The sequence below is a fragment of the Lepidochelys olivacea genome, assembly GCF_965140295.1.
Source record: "Lepidochelys olivacea isolate rLepOli2 genome assembly, chromosome: 3".
Classification (NCBI taxonomy): Eukaryota; Metazoa; Chordata; order Testudines; family Cheloniidae; genus Lepidochelys; species Lepidochelys olivacea.
Window position 1 is genome coordinate 65,368,860 of NC_140413.1, and position 17,474 is coordinate 65,386,333.

Below are 17,474 nucleotides of genomic sequence, written 5' to 3' on the forward strand. Positions count from 1 at the left end.
TTTTAAAGGTTCACCTAATAAAGAGGGTGACAGTTTTCCAGTTATTCTACAAGCTCCAAAAATGATTATGGTCAAAGATGGTACATTGCGCCTTTAACAAATATATTTGGAAAATCAAGCAGCCATACTGCATGCAGTTCTGATCACTCCATGTCAAAAAGATATATTAGAATTGGAAAAGGTACAATGAACGGCAACCAAAATGATTATGGGTATGGAACAGCTTCCATACGAGGAGAGATTAAAAGACTGGCACTGTTCAGCTTAGAAAAGAAACAACTAAGGTGGGATATGATAGAAGTCTATCATGAACGGTGCAGAGAAAGTGAATACGGAGGTTTTATTTACTCCTTCACATAACAAGAAATGGTTGCTTACTGTAACTGTGGTTCTTTGAGATGTGGTGTAGACTTGTATTTCACTTAGTGTGTGCGTGCTCAGCGCACCAGAGCCTGGAGAATTTTGCCTAGCAGTACCTGAAGAGGGGCAGCACTCATGCCCTGTGGCCATAGCCCCTCCCGCTCACTATATGAGGCAGCAATGCCTTGACCCATTTCAGTTCTTTTGCACCAAACACCCAGAGATTAGACTCTGATGCAGAAGGAACAGAGAGTGGGCCATGGAATACGTCTGCATCACATCTTGAAGAACCACAGCTACAGTAAGTAACCATTTCTTCTTCTTTGAATAGATGCAGCTGTGTATTCCACTTAGGTGACCTACAAGTAGTACCCATCCCAGGAGCCTACTAAACAAAGATTGCAGGACCCTACCAAAACATGCACCAACGCTGGAAAATGCAGTAATGATATAATAGTTCGTAAATATACGTATGGGCGACCACGTAGCAGCCTCACAAACATCCAATATTGAGACATCACCGAGGAACACTCTCGACGTTGTTTGTGCTCTTGTAGAATGAGCTTGCACCCACTCAGGAGGCATAGCCGAAGCTATTTCACATGCAGTCTTGATACAGGATGTTATCCATTTAGAGACTGTCTGTGAAGAGACCGCATGACCCTTCATTCACTTTGCATTAGGGATGTCAAGTGATTAAAAAAATTAATTGCAATTACTCGTGCTGTTAAACAATAACAGAATGCCATTTATTTAAATATTTTTGGATGTTTTCTACATATTGTGATGGGGCAAGGACAGATGGCTTTAGGAAAGTAGTGAGAAACAGGTATGTTAGCCCCAGGCTAATCAAATCCCTGTTACGGTGGTAAACAAAATGGCAGTTGCTCCAGGTTAATCAAGACACCTGGGGCCAATTAAGATCCTTCTAGAAAGCAGTGGAGACAGCTAGGTTGACTGGGGCACCTGAAGCCAATCAAGGGCTGGCTGGAACTAGATAAAAGCCTCCCAGTTAATCAGTTAGGTGTGTATCAGAAGCTGTAGAAGGAAGCTGTGCTGCACAGCTGGAGAAACCGAGCAGTACAAACCCTATCAGGCACAAGGAAGGAGGCCCTGAGGTAAGGGTGAAATAGATATTGAGGAAGTGGGGGCTGCTGTGGAGAAGTGGCCCAAGGAATTGTACTCATCCTGTTTCCAAAAAGTCAGCTACCAATAGCTGCTATTATTAGGGTCCCTGGGCTGGAGCCCGGAGTAGAGGGTGGGCCTGGGCTCCCCCTTCCCCTTCCCAATTAATCACTGAGACTGGGAGACAACAGAAATTGTGCGAGGGAGGGTAGCTTCTCCTCACCTTCCTTGCTGGCTTATGATGAAAATGGGTCAGTAGACTGTAAAAAGACAATTACCTTATCCGTAACTGGTGTTCTTTGAGATGTGTTGCTCATGTCTATTCCACAATAGGTGTGTGTGCTTGCCACATGCACCGGTGCAGGAAGTTTTTCCCCTAGCAATACCCATAAGGGAGAGAGCCCCCCCACCCACGGTGCCTGCCTGGTGCGGTATAAGGGGGGCTGCACTCCCCCCACCCTCAGTTCCTTCTTGCCAGACAACTCCGACAGAGGGGAAGGAGGGTGGGATGTGGAATAGACATAAACAACACATCTCGAAGAACACCAGTTATGGAAAAGGTAACTGTCTTTTCTTCTTCAAGTGATTGCTCATGTGTATTCCACAATAGGTGATTCCAAGCTATATCTATTGGAGGTGGGGAGGAGTTCACAAGTTCTTGGGATGGAGTACCGCCCTGCAGAAACCGGCATCATCCCTGGCCTGGGAGACAATCGCATAGTGCGAGGTGAATGTGTGAACCAAAGACCACATGGTGGCCCTACAAATGTCCTGGACTGGGACATGGGTCACGAAGACAGCCAAAGAGACCTGCGCCCGAGTCGATTGTGCCCTCACAATGGGTGGCAGGGGAACCCCCACCAGCTCATAACAGGAACGGATACACAAAGTGATCCACTTAGAAAGCTGCTGAATGGAAATCGGCCGACCATGCACTCAGCGAGGCGACAAACAGTTGTGAAGACTTTCTGAAAGACTTGGTCCACTCGAGGTAGAAAGCCAGAGCTTGCCTCAGTCAAGCGTGTGGAGACTAGTCGTGTGTGGCTTGGGGCAGAGGACTGGCAGAAAAATGTCCTGACCCATGTGGTAGGCAGAGACCACCTTCGGGAGGAATGCAGGGTTTGGGCAGAGCTGGACCTTGTCCTTACAAAAAACCATATATGGTGGTTCGGAGGTTAGGGCCCTGAGCTCAGGGCCCTGAGCTCTGAGACCCACCTGGCCGATGTGATAGCTACTAGGAAAGCCACCTTCCACAAGAGGTGAGACCAGGAACACGAGGCCAGTGGTTCAAACAGGGCCCCCGTGAGACGAGCCAGCACCAGGTTTAGGTCCCACTGTGGAACCAGGGGCTTGGAATATGGGTAGAGACGGTCTAAACCCTTAAGGAACAGGCCAGTCATAACATGGGAAAACACCGTGTGCCCTTGCACTGGGGGATGAAAGGCCAATATGGCTGCCAAGTGCACCCTGACTGACAAGGGCGCTAGTCCCTGGACCCTCAGGTGGAGGAGGTAATCAAGGATAAACTGGATCAGGGCAGCCATCGGGGAAACACCCTGGCCTGCCACCCACCTCGAAAACAGAGATCACTTCGCTACATAGGAGCGGCGAGTTGAGGGCCATCTACTTTCAAGGAGGACATGCTAAACCTGTTCTGAGCATGTCCTTTCCTCACCACCTAGCCACTGAGCAGCCACACCGTGACGTGAAGCGTTGCTAGGCTGGGATGGAGGAAGCAGCCCTGGTCCTGAGAGAGCAGGTCCGGGCGGAGTGGCAACTGCCATGGCAGAGCTACCGCCAGCCCCGAGAGGGTCCCATACCAATGCTGCCGGGGCCACGCTGGGGCAACGAGGAGGACCCTGTCTTTGTCCATCTTTATTTTCTCCAGGGCCCTGCTGATCAGAGGGAATGGGGGAAAGGCGTAGAGGAGCTAGCATGACCAGGACAGGGTAAAGTCATCGGAGATAGTGCCCCTCCCTAGGCCCCCCTGGAACGGAACCGGGGGCATCATCGGTTCTGCTGGGTCGCAAATAGGTCCACCTGGGGAGTACCCCACCTTCGGAATAGCTGGTGAACCACTTCCGGCTGTAGAGACCACTCGTGCTGAGAGGAAAAATCCCTGCTTAAGCGATCTGCCCTCACATTCTGGGCACCCAGCAGGTGGAAGGCTTTTAGGTAGATGTCGTGGGCTATACAGAAGTCCCACAGACTGAGGGCTTCATGGCAGAGGATCGGGCCCTGCCTTGCCTGTTGATATAGAACATGGAGCCGTGTTGTCCGTGAGGACCCTGACTATCTTGCCCTCCAGGTGTGGCCATATACGCCAGTTGCACCGCCCTCAGTTCGTTGACGTTTATATGAAGGGGTAGGTCTTGTAGAGACCACAGGCTTTGGGTCTGAAAGTTCCGCACATGGGTCCCCCAACCCAGGTCCGTCACGTTGGACACCAGCTCCAACAATGGGGCCCTGTTCCTGAGCATGTTGGAGCATGTTGTTTGGGACGGACCACCACCGCAGGGAGGTGATCACCGAGTTCGGCATGGTGAGGACTTTGTCCATTCTGTCCGTGGCCTGGGAGAACTGTGAGGTCAGCCAGAGCTGGAAGGGCCTCATTCTGAGTCTGGCGTGATGGACCACATATGTGCACACAGACATGTAACACAGCAGTTGCAGGCAAACCCTGGCTGTCGTCACTGGGAACCTTGTGACCGAGTCAATGAGCCCTTTCAGGTTCTCGAACCTGCCTGGTGGGAGAGAGGCCCTGGCCGACGTTGCGTCCAGTAGCGCCCCGATAAATTCTATGCGTTGGACCGGGACTAACATGGACTTGGTATTGTTTATCAACAGGCCCAGGGCAGTACATGTGAACAGGAGGAGCGCCACATGATCCCTCACCTGCGACCGGGCTGTGCCTTTGTCTAGCCAGTCGTCCAGATATGGGAATATTTGGAACCCGTGGCATCTGAGGTAGGCCGCTACCACCACCATACACTTTGTAAAGACCCTGGAGGCAGTGGACAGACCAAACGGTAGGACCATGACTTAGTAGTGTCTCTGACCCACCACAAAACGGAGGAAGCGTCTGTGCCTCTCAAATATGTGGATGTGGAAGTATGTGTCCTGTAGATTGAGGGCAGCGTACCAGTTCCCGGGGTCCAGGGAGAGGATGATGGAGGCCAGGGAAACCATGCGGAACTTGAGTTTCACCATGTAGTGGTTCAGGCCTCACAGGTCCATGATGGGCCTGAGCCCCCTTTTGCCTTCGGGATAAGGAAATACTGGGAGTAATACCCCCTGCCCAGGAACTCCTTGGGCACTGCCCCTATAGCTTCTAGGTCCAGGAGCCGCGCTACCTTCTGCTCGAGTAGGGCCTCGTGAGAGGGATCCCCCAGATGGGACGGGGGTGGAGGGTGGTTGGGCGGGGAGGAAGTAAACAGAAGGTTTTAACCTCGGGAGATGGTGTTGAGGACCCATCGGTTGCAACCATTCCAGGAGGAAAGTACACAACCGATTGGAGAAAAGGAGCTTTACTGGGGGTAGGTCCCTGCTGAGAGCTGGCAGGGTACCCCCGAGCGTCCCATCAAAAGCGCCTTTTGCCTGCCTGCTTGCCCTTAGAAGACCTAGGCTGGGGGGCAGGCCGGGATTGCCACTGTGGGTGCTTTCTATAGTCCCACTGCTTTTTGTGGGCGGCCTCGTACTTCAGGAGGGAGGCCTGGGCGGGAGCCTGCTGCGGCATGGACTTGGGTTTTGCCAGAGGAGGGACATAGAGGCCCAAGGTCTGGAGGGTCGTGTGGGAGTCTTTCATGCCATGCAGCCTTGTGCATGTTTCCTCAGCAAACAGAGCCTTCCCGTCGAAAGGGAGATCCTACATTGACGACTGCGCTTCGCTGGAGAGCCCAGAGAGTAGAAGCCATGACGCCCGTCTCATGGACACCACCAAGGCCATGGACCGTGCGGCCGTGTCTGCTGCATCCGAAGCGGCCTGCAGGGATGCCCTTGCAGCCGCCGTCCCTTCCTCTACAAGCGCCTTAAACTCCTTATCGTGCTCCTGGAGGGAGTCCTCAAACTTGGGGAGGGATTCCCAGAGGTTAAACTCATAGCAACCCAGGAGAGCCTGATGGTTTGCTACTCATAGCTGAAAGCTTGACGACGAATAAACTTTTCTCCCGAAAGTATCCAGCCTCCAAGAGTCTTTGTTTTCGGGGGTCGGGGCTGGTTTCCCTTGCTGCTTCCTGTTGTTGACCAACTCGACCACCAAGGAGTTGGGCGCCGGGTGGATATACAGATTCTCGTGTCCCTTCGTGGGTACAAAGTACTTGCGCTCCGCCTTTTTACAGATGGGAGCCAACGAGGCTGGTGTTTGCCACAGGGCATTTTAAATTCTTGCCACTCCTTCATGGAGCGGCAAGGCCACCCTGCCCAGTGCTGAAAGGGATAGCGCATTGACCAGGGAGCCTGAGGGCCCTTCCATCTCCTCAGCCTGGAGGTGCAGGCTTGCTACCACTCTTTTTAGGAGGTCTTGGTGAGCCCGGTAGTCCTCCTGCAGGACGGAGGAGGGCAGGGCCACAATCAGCTCCTCTGGACGGGGTGAAGTCGGTACAGTGCTTTAGGTGTCATCCAGCACCGGAGGATCCACCACCTGGTCGGACTCCGGGCACGGTACTGAGGACACAGGTCCTACCGACCTTTTTTCTGGCAGTCTAAAGATGGAAGCCGACAGTGCTTCTGAGGCCCCAGCCACTGAGCGAGCCCCCACCGGATACCACTGGGCCGGCCATGACGCTTGGTGCCACTGCACTTGCTGTGGCACGGCTGTTTGGGCTGGCCAGCTTGGCCTGTAGATGGGCGGCTGTGAGGGGAGGCCAGGCTGGCATATGATCCACAACTGCCTCTGGACCAGGATTATTGGCAGTGCCGGGACCTATGTCGGCCACGGGACCGCGATCTCGACGCAGAGGAGCGGCACCGATGGTAACAGCTGCTCCGCGAACAGCCTTGACCGGTGGAACGGGAGTCCGAGCAGGAACGGCATCAACGATCATGCCGCGACCGACTGCGGTATCTCCTGAAAGACGAGGACCGTTGGCGACATCCACCACAGTCCCGTTGATATTGGCTTCGCGAAGACAAGCGGTGCCGGGAGTCCCGGTTGGACGGCACCCATCCGGACAGTCTGGCCAGCGTCGAGGGCAATCCACATCGACTGAGCCCTCAGTGGTCTCTGGGCAGTGAGCGGTGTTGGGAACATTCACTCGACCGAGACCGTACCGGGCCGGTGGCGACTGTGGTGATCCCAGCAGCGGCTTGCCTCTGGAGCGTGGGGCCAACATCGGCAGAACTCCGGGCACCAGCATGGACATGACATCCCTGGCTGCCTGGAGGGCTTTAGGCGTAGATGGCATCCGAACATCCGGAGAGGCATGCTCCGAAGGGTCCGGGCTACTCCGCTCAACGTGAGTGGGAGGCCTAGGGCCCGATGGGGACGGAGGACTACCCGACATGGGCCTAGCCTCTGTCCCAGACTTCCCTCAGTGCCGTTGCGAAGAGGGAGTCTTTCTGATCCTCTTGGCATGCCCCATGGATGGGGAGCAGTGCCGACTGCACGATGGTACCGGAGGGTCTCTGCGAACCGACACTGTGGTGCTGGGGACCAGTTCGGAGTGGCGTGCTGGGGTCGGGGCCAGTGCTGACTCCATCACGATGGCCCGGAGCCTAATGTCCCTTTCTTTTTCAGTCTGGGGCTTAAAAGACTTGCAAATCTTGCACCTTTCGCTGATATGGGTTTCTCCCAAGCAGCGCAGACAATCCGCGTGTGGATCGCTCCTTGGCATAGAGCGCCTACAAGAGCTGCACGACTTAAAGCCTAGGGCGCGGGGCATGCCTAACTAAATGACTAACTAAACTAACTGAATTAGCTAACAAACTACAGGTACTACTGAACAAACTAAGGGTTCTGGGGATGAGCTGCAGCAAAGCTGGAGCTGAGCAGTTCCAACACACCTTCACTGGCGGCAAGAAGGAACCAAGGGTGGGGGGAGCACAGCCCCCCTTACACCATGCCAGGCAGGCGCCCGGGGGGGGGAGCACTCCCCCCTATGGGTACTGCTAGGGAAAACCTTCTGGCACTGGTGCACGTTGCGAGCACACACCCCTATTGTGGAATACACATGAGCAAACACTGAAAGAAGAACCTTGCCTCTAGAGAGAGAAGGGCTACGTGGAGGGTCGCAGTGAGCCTCTGAGGCTAGCATAATCCCCCAGGAAGCATGCGACCCACTGAGACAAGGTCGGAGCTTTGTCACAATATATTGATTTCAATTACAACAGAGAATACAAAATGAACATTGCTCACTTTATATTTATTTTATGACATATTTGCACTGTAAAAAACAAAAGAAATAGTATTTTTCAATTTACCTATTACAAGCACTCTTTATCATGAAAGTTCAATTTACAAATATAGAATTATGTACAAAAATTACTGCATTCAAAAATAAAACAATGTAAAACTTTAGAGCCTCCAAGTCCACTCTGTCCTACTTCTTGTTTAGCCAATCACACAGACAAACAAGTTTGTATTTGCAAGTTTATAAGTGCTGCCTGCTTCTTGTTTACAATATCACCTGAAAGTGAAAACAGGCATTCACATGACACTGTTGTAGCTGTTAACCGCAATTAATTTTTTTTAGTTAATCACATGAGTTAACTGCAATTAATCAACAACCCTAATTTGCATATGACAAACTGGTGAGGCTGGGCATGAAACAGTTTAGTCATAGAATCATAGAATATCAGGGTTGGAAGAGACCTCAGGAGGTCATCTAGTCCAACCCCCGCCTCAAAGCAGGACCAATTCCCAGTTAAATCATCCCAGCCAGGGCTTTGTCAAGCCTGACCTTAAAATCCTCAAAGGAAGGAGATTCCACCACCTCCCTAGGTAACGCATTCCAGTGCTTCGCCACCCTCCTAGAGAAAAACTTTTTCCTAATATTCAACCTAAATCTCCCCCACTGCAACTTGAAACCATTACTCCTTGTTCTGTCATCTGCTACCACTGAGAAAAGTCTAGATCCATCCTCTTTGGAAACCCCTTTCAGGTAGCTGAAAGCAGCTATCAAATCCCCCCCTCATTCTTCTCTTCTGCAGGCTAAACAATCCCAGGTCCCTCAGCGTCTCCTCATAACTCATGTGTTCCAGTCCCCTAATCATTTTCATTGCCCTCCGCTGGACACTTGGACACTTTCCAATTTTTCCACATCCTTCTTGTAGTGTGGGACCCACCAAAGTTGAGGCCTCACCAATGTCGAATAGAGGGGAATGATCACGTCCCTCGATCTGCTGGCAATGCCCCTACTTATACAGCCCAAAATGCCATTGGCCTTCTTGGCAACAAGGGCACACTGTTGACTCATATCCAGCTTCTCATCCACTGTCACCCCTAGGTCCTTTTCTGCAGAACTGCTGCCGAGCCATTTGGTCTCTAGTCTGTAGTGGTGCATGGGATTCTTCCATCCTAAGTGCAGGACTCTGCACTGGCCTTGTTGAACCTCATCAAATTTCTTTTGACCCAATCCTCTAATTTGTCTAGGTCCCTCTGTATCCTATCCCTACCCTCCAGCGTATCTACCACTCCTCCTAGTTTAGTGTCATCTACAAAGTTGCCGAGGGTGCAGTCCACACCGTCCTCCAGATCATTAATGAAGATATTGAAAAAGAACGGCCCCAGGACCAACCCTTGGGGCACTCCACTTGATACCGGCTGCCAACTAGACATGGAGCCATTGATCACTACCCGTTGAGCCCGACGATCTAGCCAACTTTCTATCCACCTTCTAGTCCAGAGCCCGGCGAGCAAGAAAATGGCTGTTCCACCTGCTTACACTGATCTCGGAAAACCTGCCAGAGATGTTTTCACCAAGGGCTATGGATTTGGATTAATAAAACTTGAGTTGAAAACAAAATCTGAAAATGGACTGGAATTTACGAGCTCAGGTTCAGCAAACTCAGAGACAACCAAACTTACTGGCAGTTTGGAAACAAAATACAAATGGAAGAAATATGACTTGATGTTCACAGAGAAGTGGACCGACCACACACACAGAGATTACTCTTGAAGATCAGGAAAAAAAATGTTAAAATTAAGACCGGATATAAACGGGAACACATCAACCTTGGCTGTGACATGGATTTTGATATTGCTGGACCTTCAATACGTGGAGCCTTTGTGTTGGCAGGTTACCAAATGACTTTTGAGATGACTAAATCCAGAGTAACCCAGAGCAACTTTGCTGCTGGTTATAAGACTGATGAATTCCAGCTTCACACTCATGTGAATGATGGCACAGAATTTGGAGGCTCCATTTATCAGAAGATGAATGATAAATTGGAAACTTCTGTCAACCTTGCTTGGACAGCTGGAAATAGCAACACGCACTTTAGAATAGCAGCCAAATATCAGATTGACCCCAATGCATCTTTCTCTGCTAAAGTGAACAACTCCAGTCTGATTGGTTTAGGATACACTCAGACTTTGAAGCCAGGTATCAAACTAACATTGTCAGCTTTGTTGGATAGCAAGAATATCAATGCGGGTGGACACTAACTTGGTCTAGGACTGGAATTTGAAGCATAAAAAGAGATTATACAATCACTAAATTGAAAATACTTTACAGTATAGCTACCTTCAGAATTTAGTGAACCTTTTAATGTTTTACGTCTGGGATGCAAGTATTGTTATGTTTCAGTCATGTTAAACCTGGTTAAAGACAGCTAAGCTTTAAAGTGTTGTTCTTTGAGAAGAAAACATTAAACACAATCCTAATTCCAGGCTTGTTGCCCATCACAGCTGCTAATTACAACTTTACAAGGGATACAACAATGGTACTGATTACCGGTTTCAGAGTAATGGCTATATAAGGACAGAAAAGTGTGATATAGAAACTGTGACTGAGAATTGCAATCCACCACAGTGAACTCTTAATTCATGAAGCATAGTCCTGTCCAGATAGAAGGCTAGACATCACCTGACGTCTAAAGTATGGAGATGCTGCTCCTCTGGAGATGACCACAGTTTAGGAAAGAACATAGGTAAATCTATCACCAGATTCAAACAAAACTGAAAAACCACTTTAGACAAAAAAAATTGGTATTGTCACAAAGTCACGTTAACTATGAGGAAAGCAGTCTTCTGAACAAAAGCGGAATGTAACAAAATGCCTGGGGCTCAAATGGAGGTCCCATTAAAACCACTAGTTATGGTCCCACAAAGGAACCAACTCTCAGACCAGAGAATGGAGATGTAGAAGTCTTCTTAAGACTCTTGCTACCATAGCACTGGAAAGGACTGATCTTACCTGAATAGGGGGATGAAACGCTGATATTGCTGCCAGATGTACTCTGAATGAGCTAAAGGCTCATTTTAATGACTAGGCCATTCTGGCAGAAGGCTTTCAACTGTTGAGTAGGACCTGCTGAAGAGCCTCCAAAAACCATACTTCCTCTCATTTAGCCACGAAGCTGCCACGCTGTGAGATGCAGGGAGCTGAGCATGGGATGTAAAGTGCATTTGTGATTCTGTGTGAGTAGGTTGGGATAGAAAGGAAGGGGTACTGGAGGCTGAACTGACAGCACAAGAAGGTTGGAGAACCAGCACTTGTCATGTCAGGGCAATGAGAAGGTGCTTGGCCTGATCCTCCTTCAGCTTGAGGATGACCTGCGGGATGATTGGGATTGGCAGAAACGTATACTGCAGAGCCAGCTGCTAGCTGAGATGGAAAACGTCAGACAGTGAATCTGGCCAAAAGCCCCCTTGAGAGCAGAACTGATGACATTCCCTGTTGTTCCTCGTAGCAAACAGGTAAAACATTGGAATGCCCCAAGCTGTGAAGATGACCCAGAGGACACTGGTCTTCAGAGACCACTTGCAACTCAGGGAAAAATTCCTGCTGACATGGTCCATGAGATGATTCTGGACCCTGGGGAAATGGTCAGCTATTGGAGTGATACTCTCTTCAATGCAGAACTGCTACAACCTGTTTACCTCTTGACAGAGAATCCTGAAGCATGCTCCCCCTTGCCTGTTCACATAACATACTGTGGTGGTATTGTTTATAAGTATGTGATTCACTGAGCCCCGATATGATCCAGAAAAGTCTGACATGGATTGCAGATGGCCCAAAGCTCCAGCACATTGATATGCAGTGAGGACACCTGCTCCGAGTGCAGACTTTGAACTTCAGTGACTCCAGATGTGCCCCCTACCCAATCAGGGAGGTGTCAGTGACAACACACATGGTTGGTAAAAAGGGCCACGTGAAGGAAACACCCTGACAAACATTCTCTGGAAGCATCCACCACTGAAAGGATTCCAGGATCAGTGGAAGGAGACAGAAAAATTGGTCCACAGAGTGAAGAGTCACAGAGTAAACTGTCCTGAGCCATATTTGAATGGGGCGAAGACAAAACCTTGCAAACTGTACCAGCTGCGTGCAAGTGGACATGTGGCTCAAGAGGCCTCAGGCACATCCAAATGGTCTTGGAAGGCTGAGATTGTAGACAGACTCAAAGGTGGCAAATCACTTGAAAACGGTCAGTCGGCAAAAATGTTCTCCAAATTGTAGCGTCTATTAGGGCCTACCAATGAACTCGATATTCTGAGTGGGAACCAAAGTTTACTTTCTGGTGTTTAGGATGAGACCCAGACAGTTGAACAAGTGAAGTGTAGTGTTGACATGGGAAAGGACTTCCACTCTGGACCTGCCCTTCAGTAACTAGTCATCCAGGCACAGGAAGATGTAGATTCCTTTCTTCCTGAGGTACACTGTCACCATGACCAAGCATTTGATAAAAATACAAGGAACAGAAGAGAGGCCAAACAGATGCTCTGTTATGACAAATCGAAGGAATTTTCTGTGGCTCAGAAAAAATCGCCGGACAAATTGCTTGTTATACACATCAATGACTTAAAAGATATATAAATTAGATCATTTTTATTAATTAGCATGTAAGATGGACAAGTATGAAGGTGTGTGAACTGGACTATGCAAGTGTCTTATCAAAACCTACATATTTGGCTGACTTTACATGATTATTTATAAACTGTACATAAATGGAGATGCAGGTACACAGCTGTCTATACAGTCAGATTGGACAGATCAAAACATTTAAATTATCAGATATTCCTATTTTACATAAGGCTACAGAATCCTTGTTTGCTTGTTATACACATCAATGACTTAAAAGATATAAATTAATCCAATTATTCTGAAAGGGAGTGAACTCAGGAATAGAGTCTAAAGGGAGGAGCTTTCAAATCCTAAGAATCAGAGCTGCTTTTCAGAATTTAAAAACTGTCTGAAATATTGATATTTACCTGTTACTAAATATTTATACAACACCAGATCTGTTCGTGGTGCTTTACAGATATTTAAGAAAGGCCCAGCCTCTGCCCCAAAGATCATACAAACTACAATATAAAATAATAAAAGGGATACATTACTTTTGCATATGATTTCCTTCATGACAACATGTAGCCACTATGCTTTCTCTTCCCTCTACTTCCAATGGATTAAGTTTGGCCACTTCTTAAAAGCAACACATTGCTAAAATTATTCCTGTACACATCCTTGTGCTCTTATCCATTGTTGTGGTTGTGACAAAAACATTTGACAAAAAAATCCAGGGACAGATCGCTAAATAAGCTGGGGTCTTGATAGAGCTCCAGAGATTTCTTTGTAAAGTCAGATGAGTTTCAAGTATTTTTAAATATTAGATATTTTTATTCAGATCCTCAAAATATTTGAGGTTTAGATAACACCCAGAAGTATGAGTTCTTCACTGAACCTACGGGGGTTCCTATTTGCTAACACTCTCTTTATCTATTATCTTGTGCGGGGACCATATGGGCTACTTTTCCCTTCCTTCAGTGTTTTCACGTGGGACTGAAAGGACTAGTCCCCACTCAAGTATTATCAGGGTTCTCTACGTAACATGGAAAATGACTCTTCTCTTCCACACCCAAGGAAGCATGCATCTTCTTCTGCAAGGACTCTTTCAAACTCTCTCTTGTTCCTCTTGAAATCTTCCTGTTTCTCTCTACCATTTATCTCTTCCACAGAAATTACTGATGTCTCTGCTTCTCTTCCTACTCAAAAAAGATAATGATGTCTCACTTTGACTTTCTACCTCTAGGATCACTGGTATTTTTATTTCTCTTCCCTCACCTATACTAAGCTCCACCCATTTCTATCCCCAAAGAAAGTCAATGGTGTCCCTGTTTCCTAGATTGGCAGAGAAATGGAAAGGGAGAAAGATGGTCCATTCTATTATCATTCTCTCATTGAAGAAGTGAACTGGGGCTGATGTCACTGCAATGCAACTGCTGACTGCTCACTTCCCCTGTATGTTCCTGGGCCACTCTTGTTAGACAGCAGGAGGAGCTGGGAAGTGTGGATAAGGAAGGGAAAAGGAGCAGCAGTCACTGGCTTGCCTTCTAACTGCTCAGCACCGTGGTTTGTATTGGCAGAGGTGGACAATCCTTTTTTGAAAACCCTAAGGCATCAATTGTCACAGTTCCCAATACACTAGTTTGCAGTGACTCAAAATAAAGGCATGATTGAATAAGCTTTCAGATATACCTGGTTGGAAATTTTCCAATGAACAGTTTTTCCATCAGAAAATGCCAACTTGTCGAAATCTACTTTCAACAAAACTTTGCTGGAAACCAGGCAGGTTCTGGTCAGAAACCTACCTGGTTTCTTACCAGCTCACTCACCCAGCTACTTGGCAGCCTGCCTGGTAGGGAGACAAGAAGCCTGGAAGCCCTGGCTCCTGAGCTCACAGGTCCTCCGCAGCCAGTGAACACAAGGTCCTTGGCTCTGGGGCAGCCCACCAGACTGCTCTCCTAGGAGTCCCTGGCTCTTTCATCAGTTACCAGCCTGACCGGCACCCTGAGGAGCCCTCCTATAGGGAAGATGGGCTACCCAGCTCCCTGGCTGTTGGGGACACTGCTGTTCTGTGAAAATTCTGACTTTTTTGTTGTTGTTCTATTAGGGGTGATTTACATAAATCCATGTTTTCTAGCGGTTAAAAGGGAGGACTGGGAGTGAAGAGGCCAGGATCCTAGTCCCAACTCTACTACTACAGTAATTTACAGATGATACTGATGTCAGGCAAGACACTGAACCATTTAGTGTCTCAAATTCTCTATCTGTGAAATGGAGATATCCACTTTTGTAACCTGCATTGAGATTCTTGTGCTACCTAAATGATGAGCATTATTTTATAAGTCACACATGATGGAAAAGCACTAAAGCACAAGATATTCATCTTATGAGAGTAAAATGAGGACATGCTTTGACTACAAGCCAATAGCACAGACCTTCCAAATCACAGAGAAGAACTGCTGCTTGAATCAGATGTTTCCAAAGTTCCATCCACCCACTATTTTGGCTAAATTTATGCATATAGCTAATATTCTAGGACCAAAAAAATTTATGCTTAAGTGGTATTAAGAGAGGATTATAGCTGTAATGTAATACAGGTATAATGATTTAGAGTAATTTAAAGATGAAAGACCAAATTCAACACATTGAAAGTTGAAAGAGTTCAAAGGGAGTTGAATTACTTGCACCAGGGTTGAATTTGGTCCAAAAAACCTACATAAACTATATCAATATATAGAAATTGACAATTGAAAAAAATGTCCTCTCCCCCTTTATTAGAAAAATCTATAGCATTTTGCTGTGGATTTCTGGAAAATAAAAAAAGAGGGGCTACAATAAACAACAGCGGTTAAATTCTGCCTCTATTGAAATCAACAGCAAAAGTCCCTTTGACTTCACTGGAGCCAGGATTTTTCCTGTGAAATTTACTTGCTAGTTACATTTCCTTTCCTGCAATATAAACATTCTCTTGCCCTCCATGTCAACCATGACCTATTTTGGGGCACATATATATAATTACATACAACACAACATGAATTATTTATTTTACATAGATTCTTTTTCTAATCCATCACAAATTCACTGGAATTAGACAAAACAACATATTTTTGTTATTATCTAGTCTCACAATAAAATAAGGAGATCCTATCTTTTCTTCTCATTATCCATAATATTAACACAAATTATTAAAATTAAATTGTGAATCATCTGGAGAGTATAGGTCAACTGTCTGGAAAATTCCAATGTTTGCTTATATAAAGGGGAAAAGGTTTTCATGTCAATTTTTAGTACTGAAGTAGCCAATTCAAAAGCCTAATTCAATAGCATAGTAAGATAAAGAAAACCATGATTTAAGGAGGTTACCATTAATTATTATAAGTACACAGGAATACCATAATGCAATTAAAGGCATGAAGCTTAACTGAATGTGAAATCCTGGCTCCTTTGAAGTAAACGAGACTTTTGCCAATGATTTCAAAAGGGTCAGAATTTCACCCACATGGTAGAAAATTATGAGTGCAGAATACAAGTCAATTTATTGGGAAAAAATACATCTATGAATACCATGAGTAGATTACATTTCTTCTGATTTCATCTTCCATCATACAAGTGGATCAGTTATTCTTACTGGTTCTATTTTAAATACAAAACAAATCACATGACCAGAGCAGGAAATCTGGTCCATTCAGAGGATTTTAGATGCTACCCCACTGCTAAAGAAATGTTTTATTTAGATGTTCAGGTTCTATAGAAGTCTTTAATTTTGTTAACAGAGGGGCACTGTTGTCTGTGTGCTTTCAGTAAATACAGTGTAATATGAATTCTGCAAAGGAAAAAATCCCCAAAACAGGTTTTTTTCATTTTGCCTACAGCAGTGGAGGAGTTTTTAGTTTTAGGATTTGTACAATGCAATTCAATGAGATTTCTGTGGCTTCCCCTGTTCCAGGGACTCTAGATATGTGAAAGTCACCAGCACTGGAATTTGCTCATTTTTGGTTACCTAGCTTTCTCTTTTATTCTGTTCCATTTAACATTGTAGACGCTAATTTGTTGTTTTATTTAATGCCCTCACCACCAGCTGCTCTTAGAGGATGGGAAAAAGTACAATACACAGGTTGTGCAATCCAGTTTTAAAACTGAAATTGTAAATAGTAGTACTGTGCAATGGGACTTTGGGGTTGGGACCCTCTCTGTATGTCTCACTATGTGTATGGAAAATATGAGGATATAGTTTCTATAAGGAATGCTCCCTCTAAACTTTCTTTCTTCAAATGTTAATGTTTTAGAAAAAAAGAGTCTTTGGAGTTAAATAAGGAAAATGACCACTGATCTACCAAATATCTCTTTTGTAATTGTGGATAGGTAGATATTTCAAATCAGAATTATCTGCTTGAGGAAACCAGGCTAACCAGTCCACATCAGCAGTGTAGCAACTGTTTTACATATCCCCTAAAGGAGAACGCAGGTCAAAGCATTAAAATTCTTTAATGCCATCTGTTTGTCTAGTGAAATATTTCATGATGTTTAAATAGCTATTCTTAGTTCCACTTCCTGATATGTTATATATTTGTCATATATGTGTTATTTGTTATAACCTGCTTGTTAATCTGTTCTGTTTCAAAGTTAATGTAAAAATAGTAGTCCTCCATATATTACTGTTTGTGCATCCTCTGCATTACTTTATCATAGCCAAGCCTTGAATCATGGCCCTCCTGAACAGACAGGAAACAGTTTTGCTTTGCCAAGCGAGCTGAAACAGAATTTTTCCTTGGCTCAGTAGAAGCTAAACTAAACTTATTTCTGCTAAACTTCCTATTGGCATATCTTATAGAAGGCAGAACTTGACCTAAACTCATATAAGACAAAAGTGTAATCAGCTGTCTTTAAAAATTATTAAAACAAAGTATATGGATCAGGACAATTATGCCAATGTTAAGAAAAGAGAGCAATAAGAACGTTGAAATGTCAGCATTAAATACTTGTTAGGTAGACAGAATGTGGGTAATGGAGATGAAAATGAGGAGGAGGAACAACCAAAGAGAATCT

The 17,474-nt window shown here is 46.3% G+C and overlaps 1 protein-coding gene and 1 pseudogene across 3 annotated transcripts in view; one reads left to right on the forward strand and one right to left on the reverse strand.

Annotated features, from left to right (window-relative positions):
• Positions 1-17,474, reverse strand: part of ME1 (malic enzyme 1) — a 336,698-nt gene that overhangs the window by 209,688 nt on the left and 109,536 nt on the right. The window lies entirely within an intron of this gene.
• On the forward strand, positions 9,340-10,116 carry LOC311517344 (non-selective voltage-gated ion channel VDAC1 pseudogene; annotated as a pseudogene). Its single transcript has one exon. The product of its transcript is annotated as a non-selective voltage-gated ion channel VDAC1 pseudogene (transcript).